The sequence below is a fragment of the Phaseolus vulgaris genome, chromosome 4 (assembly GCF_051622355.1).
Source record: "Phaseolus vulgaris cultivar YP4 chromosome 4, ASM5162235v1, whole genome shotgun sequence".
NCBI lineage: Eukaryota > Viridiplantae > Streptophyta > Magnoliopsida > Fabales > Fabaceae > Phaseolus > Phaseolus vulgaris.
The window spans coordinates 9,716,342-9,738,900 of record NC_143501.1 but is presented as its reverse complement, the minus strand read 5'-3'; the positions used below and the strand labels follow the sequence as shown (position 1 = coordinate 9,738,900).

Sequence of the window (22,559 nt, the reverse complement as noted above, 5' to 3'; positions counted from 1 at the left end):
TGTTAAACTTGATATTGGTGAGATATATTAGCCTTCCGATGAGCCTTTGATAAGAGGTTACATCTTTCATTGGAACATCTTTATTGAACACATTCTTCGTGTTTTTGACCATTGGTGTAATAAAAGGTATGGCAACAAAAAGTCCTGCATCAAAAATGACATCTAGAGCATACCTTCGTTGAGAAATATGTATACCATTAGTGGACCTAGCAATTTCTAACCTAAGAAAATTTTTCAAGTCTCCCAGGTCTTTTAACTTTGAAGGTTTCATCAAGCAGTTGTGTTATCTTTGTTATTTCAGAGATGAAATTACCTACAAGAATAATATCATTTACGTATACTAATAATGTAGTAAAATCATCTTCAATTTTCTTTATATATAGAGAATGATCAAAGACAGGCTCTGAAAAATCAATATTTTTTAGAAAAGAAGAAAGTTTGGCAAATCATTGTCTACTTGCTTGTTTCAATCCATGTAAAGATTTTGTTAACCTACAAACATTTCCCATCTTAGAAGTGATTCCTAGTGGAGGAATCATATATACTTCTTCGCTTAACTCCCTGTGAAGAAACAAATTATTGATATCCAATTGTATTAAGTACCAGTTATGTGTAGCTACAATAACTAAAATCATTCTAACAATGGTTAATTTTGCAATAAGAGAGAAAGTATATAGATAATCCACACCTTCTAACTGGGTATAACCCTTAGTAGCGAGTCTAGCTTTGTATAGTTCTATCTCTCCTTTAGCATTGTGTTTCCATTTACAACCAATAACTTTTTTACCATGAGGAGGATCAATTAATTTCCAGAATCATTTTGTTCTAAGGCTTTTATTTCTTTCTTGATGACATCACACCAGTCAGGGTTCTTAATAACATCACTGTAACTCTGTGGTTCCTAATTAGACGATATTGCTAAAACATAACTAAGATGCTTAGGAGTTAACTTTCTATAGTTAAGATAAGCAAATATCAAGATTGCTCAGAGTTTTGTCATTTGTATGATTGGATAATTGATAATGATAATTTTGCAAATAACTAGGAACTCTCTTATGCCTGGCAGACCATCTAATATTTTTAGTATCATCTTAAACACGATTATCCTAATTAGGCATACCATTAACATTACCATTTTTATTAGCTAGTTCAATTATATAATTGGAATCACTAGATTGTTGATTATTGTCAATTTCACAATAACTCTGATAATAAGAAAAAACATGCTCATAAAAATTCACATCTCTAGAGACTAATATTTCTTTATTGTGTAAATAAAGCAATACATATCCTTTCATACCAATTTTGTATCCAGGAAATACACATTTTCTTGCTTTTGAATCTATTTTGATCATATCTTTCTATAAATTTGAAGCAAAACACAAAGAACCAACAACTTTTAAATTTTGTAAATTTGGTTGATTTTTGTAAACAAGTTGATAAGGAGTATTCTTTCCTATAATGTCCAAGGGAATCCTATTAATTTTTTTCAAAATATTATATTGTTTAATTTTTTTGATTTAAAGTATTATGTTGTTGTTGAAATTATAATTTGTGTGATATATTATATTGAGTGAACCTTACTCTCCTTAAATATTCAATATAAAGACAAAAAGTATGTCCAATTTTAATTGCTCTATTGTTTTGTTTTATATAAAAACAAAAGGAGTATTAACGGTTATTGTAATTGATGGTACATGAAGATTCTAGAAGGGATTGAATAGAGTGTTAAGAATTTTTATATTGAAAAGAAGATTGTCTATCAAACAAGTTTATTAAAGGAAAATCATATAAAGTTTTTATACTACTTCACCTCTTGGATTTTGTCAAATTCTTCTTTAAGAACTCTTGAATGGTTCCACTAATAAAAAAAATATTACAAAAAGTACACTAGTCGGTACTAATTTTAGCAAATACACAAATAACTCATGGTTACCCTTTTCAATCTTTTCTTGAGATAAGAACCTAAGTATTCTTAGTTAGCACTTCTTAATGCAAAACAAAGTAGTTTTCTAGGAAGATAACTCGCAAAGAATTATACACAATTGACTTCCTTGAAGGTGGGTGATTTCACAAAATAAAGAGTACACATGTTTATCAAATTCTCATTCCAAAATATATTATACACACTTATTCAAGATTGTAATTCATATAGTAAAATTTGATAAGCATGATGATTTTTTTGTGAGACTATTACACTTCCATATTTTTATAGGCAAAGTATTTTTCTTTGTTTACTAATTATTTATTGTAATAAATTTGATCTCACTAATAATAAAAAATTAATTAAGTTATTCATTTTTAATAACTTTTCAGGTTAATTTCACTATTAATAAAATCATGAATAAACAAACATGGACACTGTAATTCGAAAACTAACAATACGAATTTCAATCATAAAAAAATCACATTATTGTAAAGAGAGGTTTTAATGAACATTGAAAATTGTTTCACCTCAAGTTTGAGAAATAACATTGTTAGGGTCAATCACTGTATTCGAGATATTATCCGTTTTGATGATTGGTGCTCCGTCACAATTTTGTCCTTAAAATGCGTATCGATGGATTGAGGGATGAGTGAGTACATAAAATACTCTTAGTCTCTACTATGAACGATGGAAGAATATATTAAGATATTGGAAAAAAAAACTTTTATATTGTTATATTGAGAGACTTAATTAAACTTTTACTAATAGGGTGACAAACTTGAATAAAAGAAAGAAACAATGAAACTAAAATAATCATCAACCCTTGTATTTTGTTGAGAGCAAAGAGATTTGACTTTTTGGCGTGATCCTAGCAAGTAGAAACTCTAAAGCATAGGCAGTACACATGGTACACATAATTAAACAACCATAACTTTATCCTGTTTGTGTGTTGGTTGGGCAACAATGCCTTTATCTTGGGCCAATGGAACAACCAATTCCAACTTTCTATTATTGGGACAAATTTTCTCAACCCTACTTTATTATGATGGCTGTTCTTGACTTAGTGATGCCCTAATTCAACCACATATGCATAACCATGCACTCACTTCTTCATTCAATGTCATAAGCTTTTGTTTTATTGTTTCTTCTAATTAATTATCATATATTTTGGCAAAACTCATATTTTCCATTGCACAACATCATGTTGTTGTTTGCTTTTTTCCACTGACTGCGGAACACATTTGACTTACCAATGTTTCACGTCACAATGATGAATGGTACGAAAGAATAATTTAGTTAAAAAAACGTCCAATTTTATTATTGGTCCTATATGTCTTTTAATCCTTCCATATATTTTAAATCGTTGATTTAATTGATATAAAAATTTAGTACAATTTTGGTCTCTATATTTGTGGAAAATATATGTAGTTTTACTTTTATTTTAAAACTAAAATAAGATTTTTTTTTCCAATAAAGTAGGATGAGTCAGGTTGCCTAAGTTTTGTAAGTAGTAATTTTTATTATTAATAAAATTTATAAATTAGTTTCTAAATTGATATCTAATTAGTTATTAAAGTTTTAACTACCAACTACTTTAGACGGTAAAGTTGGTAGTTTAAACATTGTTATCTTTCTATTATTAATAAAAAATTTATTAATAATAAAAACTACTTGAAATACCAATAATTTTTCTATTATCTAAAATAGTATCTAATTTAGTCAATATAGTAACTAATTATATTTAGTCTCTAAAATTAGTTTCTATTTAATTATTTTATTGTAATGTATGTATTTCTCATCTCTTAATGATTTTATTCAATTCTTTAAAGTGGCAGATATCCCTTTGGTCAAACAAATCCTCATAGTTGTTGTTACTTATTCTTTATGGATGATTTGGAGAATGAGAAACCACCTTAGGTTAAAAAAACATAAATTTGGACTTTGTCATACGCAATATCAAAGGTTATACTTTTTTTGTTTTGAAGTTCTTTCGCATGAAAAATGGGCCTAGGAAAGGTAGTTCTACTATTCAAGTGATTTGGAAAAAGTGTGAGACAAGATGAATAACAGATGGAGCTACTACAGGTTGTCCGAATTATGCTACTTATGGTGGTATTTTTAGAGGAAGTTGGGATGAGTTATTAACAACTTCACTTATTTTCTAGGTATTCAAAACACTATATGTTGAGATTATGGGAGTCAGTTCGACTATTGAGCTTCCGTGGACTATGGCTATAGTGTGTGTCTTGAGTGTGATTCTTGTTTTATGTGCCAAACTTTTTCTTCTTCTATAATTGTCCCCGGTATCTTAGAAAGAGACAAGAAAATTCATGAAGACTTGTTAGGTTATGGAATTTAAGATATCTTACATTTACCGTGTGTTAATAAGCTAACTAATTTTGAAATGATAAAAAAAAGCTAATTAATTTTGGATAAAAATAGTTTCAATTCAATTCATTTAGTTGCATACCTTTTATAATTATTAGCCTAGAGTTTTTTCATAATATGTTTTAAGTCCTTTGTTTCAAATTATGCAGTGTCTTAGAAGAAGTTTATTTTGTATACTTTTAAATATGAATTTGACTTGATTTTCAGTGTTTGTGTTTATGTTCTTGTTTTTTCTTTTTAATAAATTTGTTTTTGTGATGAAAAATAATAGTTGAACTTTAAAATGTCAAGCTAGTTAAGATTCAAGTTCATCTAATATGAGTTTTTATAAAAAAATGTTAATTTATAGAAAAATGAATTTTATATTTTTATTTTCTTTCATACAAGTTCTTATGAATAACGTTTAAGTAGTGATAATCGACCAAAAGAGTTAAATTAAATATACCTTCTTTTTTTTTAAATGATAGTGACTAAAAAGATTACTTTTAAATTTTAAGGATGAATTTTTTTTCCCAAAATAAGCAAGATAAAAAAATAATTGAAATAAATTTTTACAAGGCTAAATTAACATTTAAAAAAAAAATTGAATGATAGAAAACATATTTGCATACAACTATATCAACTGATCAGGAATATTTCAGGTCAGAAATAGGTTGGAGGGGTTGGTGAAGAATAAATTGGAAAAGTGAAGCCCATCACATGAGCTTTTCCAGCAATCACTATTCATTATGTGGAAACTTCCAAGACATAAACAGAAACCAAATAAATAATGCATTTTTTCTACCATAGAATGCGAGAGAAATTTATAAAAATATATTAATATTTATGATCAACCTATCTATGATCTAAAATCTAAATTATTCTGTGAAAAAATAGTAACATGAGAGGCTTTATAAAATTTAATAAGAAAATCGATTCCCACATAACAACGAAAGTTTTTGGTATTTCAGATGAGTGTTCAACATCGACAGTAGACTATTTTGCAGTACCTTTTTGAAATGTACAAGAATAAATTGGTTTGACTTCATAATACAAAAGATTATTTTTTTCCTCTATTAACAATAAGTTTGTTCTTTTTTTTTTATGCCTTGTTTTTTCTATAAATTTTTGCTTTTTTATTTACTGTTTTTACTGGATTTGGCATTTGAGTCATTTGAGATGGTGAACCCAAGTATTCAAGAATGACTAGTTTTTGTCTCGAAGGATTGTCGAACTTTACTGATAAAGTCGAGTGAGGATTCATCTGGAAAAAAACTCTCTGACGCAAGTTATTAAGAGTATAAATATCCAAATAATAAGTAAGTGTCAAAGTATAAGTGAGTGAAAAATACTCCTTGTGATTGTATTTATTGATTCAAAGAGTTGTGATGTCACTACAAGAAAATCAACAAATAAAAACTAATTTAGAGATAAAGATTAATTAGTTGTTATATTGAATAAATTAAATATTATTTTAAAGACTAAAAAAAGTATTAATATCTAAATTATTTTTTATTATTAATAACTAGTTTCTAAATTGATATCTAATTAGCTACTAATTCTAAATAATTGGTAACTAAAACACCTACATAACTAATTAGATACCATTTTAAAAATTAGTTATCAATCTAAACTAACTTAAATATCAATAATTTTGTAATCTCTAAAATAATATATATATTTTAATCCATATAACAGTTAATTAAAATTAGATTTTACATAATAATTTTCTAATAGTGTGTGTAATAATGACTTTTTCAATATGGTGTCGAGTTTCATGTTGAAGTGATTATAATTACTAAAAACAGATATCAGCATCGTTCATGGTGAACTATGTGATTAATATTCATCTTATTAATGGATATTAATTGCTCCAAATTTTTGGGTTGGATATTAAATTTATAAATTTCTTCTTTATATGATTCCTCTATTTACTTTTGAAATAAGAGAATGTTGTTTCATTCTTGCTATTTCTTCTTTCTAGATTCTCATAATGATATTAGATCATATGTAAAAATTGTTTGTTCTAATACATGTTACAGTTTAAATTCAGTTTATGCATTTATTATAATTTGTCGACCGTCTAAATCTATATATACAAATAGATACAAGTAGATGGTTTAAATTAATACATCTTATAATTTGAATTGAATTAAGTGCCTTCATAATGTTATAATTTGTCTATTATTTTAGTTTTATAAATACATTTTTCCTATTGAAAAAAATAATCTATTACTAGTTAAGTAAAAAAATATTTAAAGTATTTTAGCTTAATGTGAGCTCAAATTTAAAATCTTATTTATTGATAAAATCTATTTAAGTTTTAAATTAGTTATGAAATTTGATAAAATTTTCGTAAGTTAATCAATTATGGATCTTGACATTGTGGAGTTTTCGTTGCGCGATAAATTTTTTAGTAACTTAGAATGAAGATATTTAATTTTTCTGGATATTTTAAGAAGATTTATTACTGAATAATTGTTTTATTTGAAAATATATTTAGTTGAGAGTAAAATTAATTTGGAATAAGTTCAACCGTTTTTTTTATAAGAAGTTTATAAAAACAACTTAAAACATATGTAATTGAGAGAATCAGACAATAGATTTATAATGATTCACTCTTATACTCTTATCCCAAGAGTTACACCCAGTCCCCATAAATAACTGGGTATTCTACTATATAATCAACCACAAATTACAACCACATAGACACCAAATAAGTGATTTTGAACCCCTCAAGAACACACACTTCCTTTGGCAATACAACACACCACAGATCAAAACAACCTATGACTCTGTGAATCACAGTTCTTTACAAAAATGCATATCAAGAGAGAATAAGGAATGATCACATCTAATACAGATTGAATCACAAAAGATTGCACAACAGTCTTATTCCACTCTTAGCAAGTTCAATCAAAGCTTGATGTAAATCTTGAAGAAAAACTTATTTCAAAAGATTAATCTCAGATCATTACTACCAGGAACGTAAAACAAACTATTTAAACTCCAAAAGGCAGTTAAAAACATTTAACGAAGAAGCCAAATCAGTTTTGAAACAATTAAAACAGATTTACCAAACTTAACAAATTTTGTTAAGGATTTTCAAAAAGCAATTAGTTGAATTGTCGAAACAACCGATTGAATTGGCTTGATAACAAAGTCAACCAATTTAAGCTTTGTCAAACATGTTTCAAAAACACTAAGTAACAAACAACCGATTGAAACGATAAAACAACTAGTTTGTTTATCACTTCTTTGTAAAATACTCTTTTTTTTTTCAAAAGGATTTGATTTAAACCAACTTTGAATCCTAACTAAGAGTGGATTTACTATTCAAACTACTCAGAACCACACACACAAGCTACATCCAACCTTCAAGCGATCCATAGAGATTTGGAGACATCAATGTCTTGTTCAACAAATTGTCCCATTAAAAATGAACTTGTGACCTTGGCTATGATACCACTTTTTGGATTGAACACTTATATTCGGGCTAAAAGTTATAACTAATAGTCAAAGTGTAAATATTTGTACTTAAAAAAATAACAACTTAAGTGTCATGTTTGATAATGATTTGAGTCACCTGGTCTTCACCACGTGACAATTAATGCTACCTAACTCAACGGTTGTGATAGAAACCATCTTTGGAAACTGAGTCAACTTGCTTCTATAGTAGACACCCTTGCAATGACAAAATGTGTCTTGTGAGTTTTACATCTTAGTTTGTCTACTAATAAACGTTCATCTTAGAATTTCAATTTGTTTCATATACCTATTTGTACTAGTGTTTAGTATTCTCATACAAGGCTTTTCCTACTCTTTAAGTACTGCATGTTCTCCTTAATGTTTGTTTGTTGAATGTGTCTGATCTTCACTCACTTATGTATGATGCTTTTTATAGTCTTCATCTAGTATTTATATAGGTTTAACGCTTGAATAGACTTGTGTTTAATGTTATTTTGAATTACATGATTCTCAAGTCTTATACATTTATAGGACATGTTACATATTAAGTCACATTTTTAAACACATCAACCTATAATATTATTTGTTATTATCAAAATTACAAATTTATTTTAAAAAAAACTTTTTTAGATTTAAATTTTGTCTAATCAAACAAATCATTGTTTAACACATATTTTAAAACACCGTAAGTTAAATAATATTGTAAAATTTGTTATGCTCTCTAAAAATATAAGATACTCTAACTTTGCTTTTATAATTTAAAATAAAAACATTTAATTTTTTAAAATCAATTATTTTAATTTAAACATATAAATTAAAAATTCAATTGCTCACTCATAAGATCCAAAATTATATATTTATCAAACTATACAATTAAAACAAATTTAATCATAGACAGATAAAATGTCTCAATTATGTTATCTAAAGTAACAACTTTTTAGCCATAAAAAGGGCATTTGGTCTAGTGGTATGATTCTCGCTTAGGGTGCGAGAGGTCCCGAGTTCAATTCTCGGAATGCCCCAATTAATTTTTATTTTAAATTAGCAAAGGGTTAAGCTATAAAACTTTAAAATGAAAATCATTTTTATGTTTTTTTGTTCTTTATTTATGAGTTACCTTACCAATATACCTGCTTAACATGATGCAAGAGAGAGGATAATAAACAAGTGGTATCCAATAATTGACTTAGTTATTTTGGGAACATTAAGAAAAAAAAACAATTTTTTTAACAAGTTATAGGTTGTAACTATTATGTATGAAAATACTTTGTTTTAAATATAATATGCTGAATTTAATTTATAAATTTTAAAACTAAATTATCTTTGACTAAATTCTCATAATAAATAAACACTTTTTATAATTAAACTACGTTAAGTATTTTATAATATATATTAAGAATAATAATGTTTTAAAAATAAATTTGAATATAATAAGAATAAAATATACCCGCACACAATATCAAGCACAAAATATAATTCTTTTAAAAGCTTCTGATAAGGTAAACGTTTTGATTCCTGTCAAAGGATACGCAATTTGAAAAGAGAAGTATGATATGCCGTAGAACACAATTATATTGAAGTTGAAATGTTTCATTGTTCGAGGGAAGAAAAATATTTTATTCCAGTCAAATATAAAATTAATTATTATAATTTTAAAATGGTATATTAAATTTAATTAATTATGTGATGTCTCTAGAGGATGAGGCATTAGACTCTGTTAATCAACTGTCTACCACTTATAAGAGAAGGTCATTATAAGAGAAGGTCAAAATGTGCAGATTTTGACTCCAATTATTAGCTTAATCATGATAAGAGAGGAGAATGATAAACATACACAAAGGTTTATATATGTTGATCTCAACTGATGAGATAGACAATTAAAAACCTAGAAGTTTCTAGAAGGCTATAGAAGGTTTAGAAGGTTGACAATGGTAAGTTGTCATGGATGAAGAAATTGAGCCTCTAAAGAAGAACTACACATGGACACTTGTTGATCTACCAAGAAATCAAAAGGTGGTAGGATGCAAGTCGGTGTTCATGAAGAAGGAGGGAATATCGGGTGTGGAGGGTCAAAGATTCAAGGCTAGAATGGTGGTGGAAGGTTTTACACAGGTGGAGAGAGTTAACTATAATGAGATACTCTTAGTTGTGGTAAAAAAAATGTTCCATAAGGATTTTAATGTCTATTGTTAACCAACACAATCTGGTGTTATAACATTTGACGTGAAGACAACATTTCTGTATGGTATTCTAGAGGAGACCATCTATATGCAGTAGCCCGAGAGGTTTGTTGAAGCATAAGGGAAGGTCTGTCTCTTGGGAAAATCTTTGTATGGCTTAAAACAGAGTACAAGGAAGTGGTACAAGATATTTGATGACTTTTTAAGGCAGTCAAGGTTCTAAAGGTGTAGTTATGATAACCATGTCTAAATCCTTAAAAGAAAAGAAGAATTTGTGGTGTTCTTACTTTTTTATATGTGGATGATATCCTTATAGCCAACCATTAAAAGAGCTCAAATGAAGATTAAGTTTATAGTTTAAAATGAAGGAACTTGGTCTTGCGAAGCTATATTGGGATGGCGTACAAAGGGATTAGACGATTGAGATACTACATTTATCTCAGCAAGGGTCTTGTAGAAGGTGGTTGAGAGGTTTATTATGCACAAATCTAAACTTGTGGGGAAACCGTTGAGACACCACACAAAATTCTGAGTTGCTCAAGCTCCAATTACTGAGGAGGAAAGAAAGAAGATAAAGACTATCCTGTATGCTAATGGAGATGGTAGCATCATGTATGGGATGATCTGTAGTAGACCAGATATGGCTCACGCAGTTAATGTTGTTAGTACGCACATGGTAGATCCTGGACAAACTCATTAGGAGCAATATTGTTTAGTCTCGTGGATAGATGGTCTACCCTTAATAGAGCTTCTATAAAAGGGTATGTGGACTTTGATTATCCAAGGAGTGCTGATACTAGAAAGTCACTTTTTGGGTGTGTCTTTACCTTGTTTTGTATTGCAGTTTGCTGGAAATCTAGTTTGTAATTATTCGTAGCTTTATCTATTACCTAGGAAGAGTATATCACACTCACATAAGGGGTAAATGAGGCATTGTGGTTGAAGGAGATGATTGGAGAGCTATGTATTGTGAAATACTATGCGACTATTCATTGTGATAGTTAAAACGTCATACATCTAGTTAATTATCATATTTACCACGAGAGGACGAAACACATAAACATTATACTACATTTTGCTAGAGACATTATTGAGTCTGGAGAGGTTAGGATCAAGTAGATAACCTCAGAACAAAATCCAGTATATGTGTATACAAAGTCCCTGCCAAGATCTTAGTTCAGACAATGTCTGGAGCTGGTTAATTTTTCGTTTGAGAAAAAATGAAGTTGAAGTTGGAAGCTCTTCCATGATTTGGATTCAAGGTGTGATTGACTCTAAATAATGTACAAGAGCTTAGTTAGATAGCTAGACCATTTGATGTGATAGAGAATTATACAAGCTAGAAAGTTTAGTATGTGTTTGTTATAATTGTCTTAAGATTTTTTTTTTCTTTTGAATGGTCTTTTGTTACTCCTTCTGTTTTGAGTCTATATATAGAGAGTTTATAAAAGTTCTCGTAATCTTTGTAAAGACACTGTTGTCTGAAAGTTCTTTGCGTATAGACCTTTTGTTATCAATAAAGTGTTTTCTTCAATTTTATTCTTGTTTTCTTGCTTCGTTATTGATGAGAATCTAACAAATGAATAAACAATCATAATAATTTGACTATATATTATAAAAATTATATATATATATATAATTTAGACAACAATTATAAATTGGAAAAAAATAAATTTTTAAAAATTAAATAAATAATCATAGGAATAAAAAAAATTATCACTTAAGAGATACAAAGTGCAAGTTGATCTTAGTAGTACAAAAGACACTTTAATACGTAAAAAGATTGACACCTAAGGGATATGAACAAGAAAACATACAATGTTCCAAAGTTATGTATCGCATTGTCTAGTTATTCTATCCCTTCAATTATTTATTGTCCAATTGGATATTATAGTCCAAGGTTAGAAGAGTAATTTTGGTATAGGATTTGATGATGTTGTGAGGTTGAATGATAGGATTTGTGTGGTAAGACAAGGGTCTTTTCATTACCACTTGTATGTCTTTGGTCGTAAAAATTTTGTAGAGTTGTTAGTAAGGGTGACAATGCGGGTTGGCCCGCCCCACATAGACTTGCCCCGCACTTGGCTTGCAAAACGTGGGTAGAGGTTGGCCCTCCCCGCATAGAATTTGCGGATTGATTTTTCTAGCCTGCCCTGCATAAGGGTTGGCCTGCGGGCCTACAGGCCAACCCAGGCCAACTCGCATAAGAAATATTTTAAAAAAATAAAATAAAAATAAAAATTTTGAATTTTTTATTTAGATGAATTAGGTAAATGGTCTCATAATATTATTTTCACGAGACATGCGTAGTAAGATGTTATTAAAAATTTCAGAATGTGAAATATATGAGGCTACATGAAGAAAATATGGGGATGCAGAAAAAAATTTCTACATTTTAAAGTTATGCGGGTTATGCAAGCCAACCCGCCCTGCCTCGCACTTGGCCCACGTGGGCTAATGGGTTCAAATAAGCAACCCGCCCCGCGTTTTTTTTAGCAGATCGTGAGTCGACCTGCACGACCCGCCTCACTTTGTCACTCCTAGTTGTTAGAGATTATACATCCTAGATAATTCAAACTTAAGATTGTGTATTTTTATTTTTATTGGTTATGATAAGATCATCTTTAAATATGAGTGGTGGTGGAAGATGTGATTGGAAAAAAGTAGTATAATTAAAGAGTTAAATAAAGCATACCTCATGGATTTTGGTGAAAAATATATTAATAGGTTGATATTGTTTTTTTAAAAGTAGTTTTTGATTATGTTCAATTTGGTTGTAAGGAAGCTCATAAGATTTTATCTTAATTGTTTTTTTTTATTTAAATATATTTTTGAAGTGTGTAACACTTTTTTTAATAAAAGTTAAAATTAATTTTAGTTAGTTGAAATGAATTTGAATTATTTAAAATGTTCTTGATTTAGTCGAGTTTACAAATTATTAAATTTTAGTTTATTTTTTGGTGTGTGTATTCTTTATGTGGTCGAGACATATTGTTTAGAACTTGTATAATTTGTTTCATCTTCAAATTTTCTATAATTTAAAATTGTTAGAAGTCCTTTTAAACGTTTTATGAAAATGACCATGTTTTGGTGGATGTGAGACTCATAAACATTATATACAAGTAGTGTTGTAATTTCACTTTTTTGTGGTTGTTTTTTTTATAGTTGAATTCAATAATCAAAAGAAAAAACCAATAATTTTAGTATATTATTTTCTGAAAATACCGAGAAATCTAAGTGCCTAAAATGCCAAAGAAAAATTCAGAAAAAAAGAAAAGAAAAGAAAGAACGTTTAAAGATTAGTTGGAAAACTAGTTAAAAATTTCACATGTCTCACGGATAGTTTGTCCTAATTTCTTGAAATCTTTTAGCTATTGAATTAATATTGGAATTTCTAAATTGTATCCTTTTTGTGTGTGTGGGTTTTGTCCCATTAATATGTTTGTTTTAGGTAACTTTCATTAGAAATTATAACATGAATCTTATAAGTTAAATTGATTGCTTAATTTTGCATCTTTCAAGTATCCTTTTCTAGATTTTTTTTTTTGTCTTTTGTTATATCCTTTAGTAATATTTTGGTACAGATTTCTTTTCTTTTTTTATCAATTCTAGACTGTATTTCCAAATTTCTATAAGTTTTTTGTTATAGTTTTCTTTACTAAAAATTTCTATAAATACTTCTTATTGGTGTCTCTTCTTTCTCTTGAAAGTAAGTATTCTTGGTTTGAAATTTAAGGCAATTTTAGTGCCCTTTTAAGTATTGTTTTTGAGTGATTTTAGTGACCATTAACTTTTTGAAATTGTTTTGTGTATCAAAGCCTAACCATTTTATGAGTGGAAACACTTAGGATAGTGATTAAGAAATTTTCTACTAACCCATATTCTAGTATTTTGCTTTCAAACTTGGAATTTTAAACTTTCAACTTTTTTTTTTCTTGGAATCTATTTAAAACTAATTCGAAAGTATTTGAAATATGGGTTAGTAAAACAAATTAAAATAAAATCAGATTTGTTTTTTCTAAATAATGTGTGATGCTAAAAATAGAATATTTGGGATTTTCAATTATTTAATGCATTTTTGTTTTTAAAATTTTTTAGAGATATTCACAACATATCAAAAAGATATTTTCAAGATATAATTTGAACAAATTTGTTTAGGAAAAGATAGATTTAAAGATATACGAAAATAAGGTCAAAGAAAGTCAGTTTAAAAACCTAAACTTTTCACAAAATATTCAGTTTGAAATATTTCTATTTTTTTTATATAATATCTCTTTGATTGAATGCATTTTTAGTAAATATATATTTACAAGATTTTGTTTAACTATAAACTAAAACTTGTTACACGTTCATCAAATCTTTTATCATGGACAAAACTATAGACACTCAGAGGGTCTACTGTGTACTATAGCTTTCAATAACCAGTAGTAGCTCAGATAAATCATTCAAATCACAAATAAATCATTTAGTTTTTTTTGTTATCATAAAAAACATAAACTCCATATATCATCTTTTGGTCACCAGACCCTCTAATGTAGTATAGATCTTCCATAATATACTTTTTTTTATGATGACAAAAACAACTTTCAGCTTGTGTCTTAGAACATATTTAACCATCAAAGCAACATCAAAACATACCAACTAGAACACACCAATAGTAAGAAATCACAAACATTGCTTATTAATTTCTCTGTATAGAAGTAGCAAAAACATTCTTCTAGAAAGTAAATGTAGGGGGGGAGTTGAAAGGAGTCTTATACTTTTTTTGCAAAGAGCATTAAAGACGTAAGCAAAAACTTTCCTAATTCAATGTTTGATATAATGAGGAATCAATACAATATTCTTGATGAGTTTATTAAAGAAGTTGTTCAAAAAAATGAGTACATCACAAAGTGAAGAACGAAATTCACAAAGAGGATAATGTGATTCAAGTACAATAAGATAAATTAGATCAATATTCCCAAGAATCACAAGTGAAAAAAGATATTCAAAAATTGTTAAAGCATAGTAAATGACAAAGCAATTATTTCCATATTCAACATCCAAGGTAATTGCAATAAAGCAAGTGAAAAATATATGATTGAAGAATCAGTCCCATGCATTAAAGGGTTAACATTCATATCAAAGATCACAAAAGAAATAATTCAAATTGTTACATATGCTCAAAGACGCAGAGAATATAATCAAAGCAAGAGTTAACATATTCAGCGTCTAACGTAATGAAGATGATGAACAATGCATAGAAATGAAGGATACCTGGAGATTACAATATTAATGAATCAATGTTTACATTGGGACTGGAAAAAGAAAAAAATCAAATACAATTGAAGTCCAAGAAGAGAATAATCAATTAAGAGCAAAGATTTCCTTATCCAACATCCAACGACTATGAGAATAAAGAGAAGAATCAAAGTTTCAACTGTCACAATCTAAAACATTATATAATGACCTTGAAGATGATGAACATACACACAAGAATATACAAGCATACAAGATCATCATAGACGATTAAGCGTTCATTGTTTTAGTGTGTATAGTCTTTCTGAGAGAGTACTTCATATTTGTTGCTTAGAGCCCTCAGTTTGTGGAGTGAACCTTATTGTAAATCCTTCACTGTGTAAGGATTACCCTGTGAGCTTTCATTGTTTGCTCTCTGTTTGAGAGTGTTTTTCTCACTTGTTGAGAGGTCTTAGTCTCAGGGAGAGATTAAAACTTGCTTCCTAAAGAGGTGTTCAATACTTGTTTTCTGGAGAGGTGTTCAATACTTGTTACCTGGAGATGTGGAGTATACTTGAGTACCGAGAAAGGTGGAGAATACTTGAGTTGATAAATGCTCTTAAGTAGGTTGCTTAAGGGGACTGGACATAGCCGAAGTTGTGGGTGAACCAGTATAAATTTTGTGCGTACTTTTCTCTTTGTCCTTTATCTTTTAGATATTGCTTCCCCTTTATATTTTCGTAGGTACGAAATTAGAGTTTGTGCTCTATTCAAACCCCTCTTCTAGAGCCAATTGTACCTTTAGAAAGGTCTAGGTCTTCCTATGTTTACATTAGACCTTTCTTTTTGGTAAAATTTCTCTTGTCCTTTTCTTCTATTTGTTCTAGACACTCAGACTTTATGTGTCTAGGTTTGTTTCAGCCAAAACAGGTGTGCTTTCCTTTGGTTTCTCTGGTATACTTTTTGTCCTTTGTAGAGTTCCTTTTCCTTTTACACATCTTTTTAAATTTTTGAGTGATGAACGCAGAATCCTCATAATTTGATTCTGAATCGTCTGATGTATCCTCATTTTCTTCAAAGACTTTAAGAGATTTTGTCTTCTTGGCTTTATTGAATGCTTTTAGGGTGAGGCTTTTGCCTTTGGTAGTTTTATCATCTCCTTGGAGAACCTTATCATGAATTATTAGAATGTCTACCAGTTCTTCCAAGAACATGGCTTCAAGATCTTTTGAATCTTTAAGAGAGTTTCTTGTATTCTCCATTTTGTTGGGAGAGTCCTCATAACTTTGTCATTTATGTCATACTGACTTATGACTGTTCCCGAGGATCTAAAGTTGTTTATGATGGTTTGCAACCTGATTACCATTAACTGGATGGATTCATTTTCTTCAATCCTAAACATCTCATGTTGAGTTTTTAGAAGGGTAAGCATGTTTTGTTTGACCTCTTTAGATCCTTCATAAGATAGTGTGATTGTTTCCCAAATGTCCTTTGTGTTGGCCATGGCATGGACTTTAGATGTTTCCTCTTTAGATAGAGAGCATAATAGAATATGCCTAGGTTTTGCTTTTTGTTGATATATTTCTCTTCCTCTTTCCATGATTATTTATTAGTGAAGTTTCTAATGGAATTGAGTAGATATGAGATACATTTCTTTACAAAAATCAAAAGATCAACATTGTATTCAAGAAAGGATGTCATTTTCAGCATCCATAGATCATACTTCTCTCCCTTGAACAAGGGTGCCCTGTTGATGGCTTGACCTTCAAATTTTATTGAGTTCGTTGTATGATGGTTTTCTCACATTCTGTTAAGATCACCTTTGAGGTTAGCTCTAATACCAACTAAAGGTACAATTGGCTCTAAAAGGGGGGTTGAATAGAGCCTGAACTCAAATTTAGATGTCTACAAAATTAACAAGGCAAAGCAATATCTAAAATATAAGGGATATAAGGGATTATTTATTAGTGAAGTTTCTAATGGAATTGAGTAGTAGATAGGAGATACCTTTCTTTACAAAAATCAAAAGATCAACATTGTATTCAAGAAAGGATGTATTGGTTCCCCCACAACTTGGGTTATGTTCAGTCCCCTTAAGCAACCCGCTTAAGATTCTTTAACAACTCAACTATTCTCCACCTCTCCATATAACAAGTATTATTCACCTCTCTAGATAACAAGCATTGAACATCTCTCCAGACAAATAGTCTTAATCTCCCTTAAGATTAAGATTTCTCACAAGTGAGAAACACTCTCACGTAGAGCAAATAGTAAAATCTCACGGATTTATCTTCACATAGTGAAGAATTTACAATATATGGCTTACTCCCAAACAATAAGTACCTTAAATAGCAAATTATAAATATTGAAAGACTATACATTTTGGTATTACCATTATCAATAAAATAATTTTTTGCCTCTACTTATTTCAAAACTTCTACATCTTAGCCTTTTAAAGAGATGATTTTGTTTCATATATAAATTAATTTTAGTTTATAAAACATTTTATTCATTTTATTTTATTATAGAAGTGTTTTGTAAAAATATTGACAACAAGATCTCAACCCTGCCCATGTCAAAACTTCACAATTTAAATTAAGTGTCCATGTTCTTATTTAAAAGAATCGATTCTATGGATATATTCTAGAATGAAAGTGGCTGGTTAATTAAAGTAACATTTTCTCACGAAATGTCTCAAGAGATATTAGTTTATCTCCTGATTGCTTTTCAATGTTATTTTATTTAAGCAATGTTATTTAATAAAACACATGATTTCTTAAGTAAACACACGTGATATATATAAACAAGTGTTGCTTAAGATTTTTGTTATGTTTTAAAAGGGACACATTAATGAAAAAATATTTAAACTATTTAAAGAATAAGTTGACTTAAGATTCATAAAATTAATTAAGAACTCACATAGCAATGTTATAACATATAACCTTGGAATCAGAATGATTTTTCGTGAGATATTTAAATTTGTAGAACAAGGTATGGTCTAAAAAAACAATTGAAAAAAATTTAAACATTATGGATGTTTTTGGTTAATTATTTAATTAATATGGTAGGTTAACTTAATGATTTTAAATTATTCTTCCAATTAATATAATTATAGTCAGGGGATAAAATATAATGCAAAATCAAACTAAAATATAAAAAAAAAATAGAGTATTAAACTAAATTGTATAATTATTCAAATTTATTTAACTGAATTATAATTTAATTGAATTAAATCAAACTAAACTACTTTGTTGGAACTATAGCTGAATTGATTTAGTTATTATAATATAAATCTGATTTAAAAACACATTTCTAAATATATAAACTATAGTTTAGATAAGTAATTTTGGAACAATTCAATTACTAAACACTAAGCTAAAAAGAAGTTCAGTTTAATTTCTTTAAAAATAATTCAGTTACTATTACATCCAATACAACTTAATTCTTTATCTTTGGGTTAAATTTTCTTAATAATCATGTTAAAAAAATATTAATATCTAAGATAGTTTTTATTATTAACAACTAATTTTTAAATTGGTATCTAATTAGCTATCAAAATTTTAATTACCAACTTTAGAATCTAATTAGTTGGTAATTAAAACTTTGACAAGTAATTAAATATCAATTTATAAACTATTTATTAATAATATAAATTATTTTATATCTCATTATTAGCAATTTTGTTATTCTCTAAAATAGTATCTAATTTATTTAACATAGTAACTAATCAAATTTTGTTTTTGAAACTAGTTTCTATTTAATGCACTATAAGAAAATCATGAAATAGAAACCAATATTAGAAACAAAAAATAATCAGTTGCTATAGTGACTAAATAAATTTTTGGTTTCTTAATTAGTTTCTATTATTGTTAAATGATTTCTATATTGATATCTAATTAACAACCAAGGTTTTTGCTACCAAATTTAGAATCTAAATAATTGCCAATTTAGAAACTATTTAACAATAATAGAAAGTAATTTAGAAACTAATTTTTTTTTAATTCCTAAAATATCTCTAATTTAGTTACTATTGCAACTAATTATTTTGGTCTCTAAAAATTGATTTTTATTTGATGATTTTCTTGTAATATAAAAAAAAATTGATTTTACTAGTGAACATCCATTAATTATATTAAAATTCCATCGGTAAATGAAAAACAAATGACATCAGTGTTGATTTTAGTGGGCAGAAAGATAGAGGAAACCAAATGCTTATTTAATTTGTATGTGTGCATGAGTTTGGCCTATTGACATGATTGTTTATGCATTTCTAAATGATAAAGATTCTGTTATATTTTTCTATCTCATAGGGAACCCTACAGCAAAGACTTGAATGAAAAATGGAGGAAAAGTCCAAAAGAAGAGTACAAGCATACCTTCAAGTTTGGGATTTAGAGTGAGAAAGGACAGAAGACAAGGCTTTAACAAAATGTCCCAAATAGATGTGAACAGGGAGAGCGTATCCTTACTTATCTGCTGTGACAGCTAAAGTTTGTTTCCCCCTCAATCTCCAATGCATTCCCAAGATTCTCTATCTATAACTATACAAAAACCCCTAAAACCCAACCTACCCTACTTTCACATAACTCATCAATTGAAAATGTAACTGTAAGTAAAAGTAAAAAAATAATTTTGAACTACTTTTTAATGATAATAGTGTCATGATCTTTTATGCAGTTTGTTCATAATGTTCCATTGTTAGATTTTTCCCAATGAGTAATGCGCCAGCTTCGGTGGACGATGTTTGGGGAGAGATTTGGATCGCACTAGTTAATGAGGTTTGGAGGCACAAAAATAGGGTTATTTTTAAAGGAAGAGTAGTAGATGTACTGGAAACTTTCGCGTTGGTCCAATTAAAGACTTGGTCTTAGGTTTCATCCAAGTCACACAGTCTGCGTTTTTTTCCTTTTCTGATTAGTGCATAGACCCGATGATTTGTATTATGATGATCTTATGAGATATTTACTTAGTATGTCAGGCGATTTTCTCTGAGTTAAGTTAGGAGTTTCTTGTATAGCCATACATGGGAGTATGTCTACTGGGTGTGATTAAGGTCGTCATTATGTATAAGGATTGAATCACCCTTAAAGTGACTCATATTTATTTATTTTTTATTGTTGATAAAAAAATACAGTTTGTTCATGATTTTTATTATTAATTTTTTTGAAAAAAAGTTCTTAGGAAAAAAGTGGTTTTTTTTTTTAATAAATTACAACTAGTTATGAAGATTTCTTTCAACGGAGAATCCAAAGAAGAGATACTAGGTTTCCATTAAAACCAACCTTTGTTGATAAGTCAGGTTGATTTGTAAGCTAGAATGTCACTCTCCTATAATAATATTTTTAGCATACTCATTGTTTTAAGCAAAGGGCAAGTGGGTTACATTAAAAACAAAGAAAGACCAATGAATATTAACTCAGATCCACCCCATTTAGTATGATCTACTGCATTTTTTTATTTTAGCTTTTCTTTAGTACTGAAAAAAACTAATATATTTTCATAATCAACAAATACAAAAATGAGATCCAAGAAAGATTTATCAATATTTCTTTTGATAATAAAAAATGTACTGAAATGAAGGCAATAAAAAATATTTTAGCATTTGTCATATATGATCTATCATATCAACACTTGAATAAAATATATATATATATATAGATTCCAGCTATGGTACTGAGAACAATCCTATTTATTTCTACTGTATGTAATTCACCTTTTTCTCTTATTGCTTTACTTGGTAATCTACCTGTCAAAACCAAAAGATTAACCTTTTGAGACATTAATTAAGATCAACTTAAGAGATTGATCTTTTCTTTTCTATCATACCAATTTAAAGTTTTATCTATGTAGTTATGTATTAACTATACAATTAATACTGTCTTAGATAAACTACAAGTCACTGCAACCACACACAAAGCACAACTGACTCAGTCAAGTCAACTGCAGAAGATGAAAATGTGCTGTGCCTTTCCCAGTGCTGTATTCAGTGAAAACAACATATTTTATACATGAATATAGTTAACTGAACAAGAAATCATGCAGCCACCGACTCAAGGAAGAAACTGTTGAAAGAGAAGACAATTTTCTGTGCTTTCTGATAGCTTTTAATGTGTGCTTTGGAATGCAGTGTCACAGTTTCAACACAAACACATATAGAGGCTAAAGTAGAAGGAAGTACTTACCAGAGTTTTCTCACTGAGAAATTTGCATGTTCAAGAAAATCAAATCAAAGGGTATTCAGTTCTCATGTCGAATCAAGGAACTAACAAGCTAGTGGGTGAGAAAATGAGTACATTGACAGAAGATCAGAGAGCACAAAACTGCGCACACACAAAGCCTTTTGGGTATGTTCAACTGTGCTCTCTATCTTCTGTCAACAAACCCTTCAGATGTTCACCACTTCATTCACAATCTCTGCACATATATATACACACACATGTATATATATAAGAGCAAGAAATTAAGATATATAGAAAAGCAACACACTAATTAAGGTATATTCATTTGGATTATAGAAGATGATGAACAACCCCGTATGGCAGGGAAAAAAAAGTAAGGGAATAGAATATATACCTTCACACAAGTTGTTGATGCTCTTCAAGTTTTTTGGTCTCGAAAGAGGAGTGAGGAGTTGAAGAGAACAGTAACTGAATATTAAAAAGTGTTTTTTATCGGAATAGAAGATGGAAGAAACCAGAAAGAGAGATTTTGGCTATGGTAGGAGACACAGTTTAGGTGTTGAAAAAGTAGATGAACAATAGATAATGACAATTCCACAGTGAGATAGGAAAGAGACCATTGAAGAAGATAGGTTTTCAATCAAGTGGTTAGTCTTTAATTTGGACAATGGCTACCATATATAATAACTATGGAAAAACAAAATCAATTATTATACTATTATTTCTTACAAATCTTTACATTTAGGTTTAGATTGGATTAATTATGAGAAAAATAAAACTTTAACATTGAATTTTCATTTATTTAAATTGGTTGATCTTTTAATTCTTTTAGAAATTTGGAACCAAACCAACCTACTAAACATATTGATTTGGATATAGGGATACCCACCTTCAACCTCATCTTTATATTGTAGTAGGTACTATTTTAAATATTAATTAAATAATATTTAAAAAAAATAAAACAAATATTAAAGAAAATATAATATTATCACGAATTTCATGTCAAATGGTATATATTTTATTTTTTCAATAGGAAATATAAAAAAAAATATAATTTAATAAATCTCAATACTAAATAAAAAATAGGTAAAAATTAAATAATTATTAAAATAATTAACAAATTAAATGTGTCTCTTAAACTCTAAATGGGTCTCATTATGATCAAATTTGACTGTAGATATAAAAATGACCAATAAAAGATTTTTCATGTGACCAAAATGA

General features: G+C 28.5%; 1 long non-coding RNA gene and 1 other non-coding gene across 4 annotated transcripts; one reads left to right on the top strand and one right to left on the bottom strand.

Moving 5' to 3' along the window:
• Nucleotides 1-8,712: 8,712 nt before the first annotated feature.
• Nucleotides 8,713-8,784, top strand: TRNAP-AGG (transfer RNA proline (anticodon AGG)). The gene has a single exon. It is a non-coding gene; the product is annotated as a tRNA-Pro (tRNA).
• A 5,508-nt stretch (nt 8,785-14,292) lies between these two features.
• On the bottom strand, nt 14,293-21,978 carry LOC137837162 (uncharacterized). 3 transcript variants are annotated; one of them, XR_016520452.1, is made up of 3 exons: nt 21,733-21,972; nt 21,342-21,573; nt 14,293-15,198 (listed from the first exon to the last, which is right to left on the bottom strand). It is a non-coding gene; the product is annotated as an uncharacterized LOC137837162 (long non-coding RNA). The 3 variants fall into 3 exon arrangements; XR_016520450.1 differs by lacking the exon at nt 14,293-15,198 and adding an exon at nt 20,684-20,905; XR_011085375.2 differs by lacking the exon at nt 14,293-15,198 and having other exon boundaries at nt 20,684-21,573; nt 21,733-21,978.
• Between the last annotated feature and the right edge of the window lie 581 nt (nt 21,979-22,559).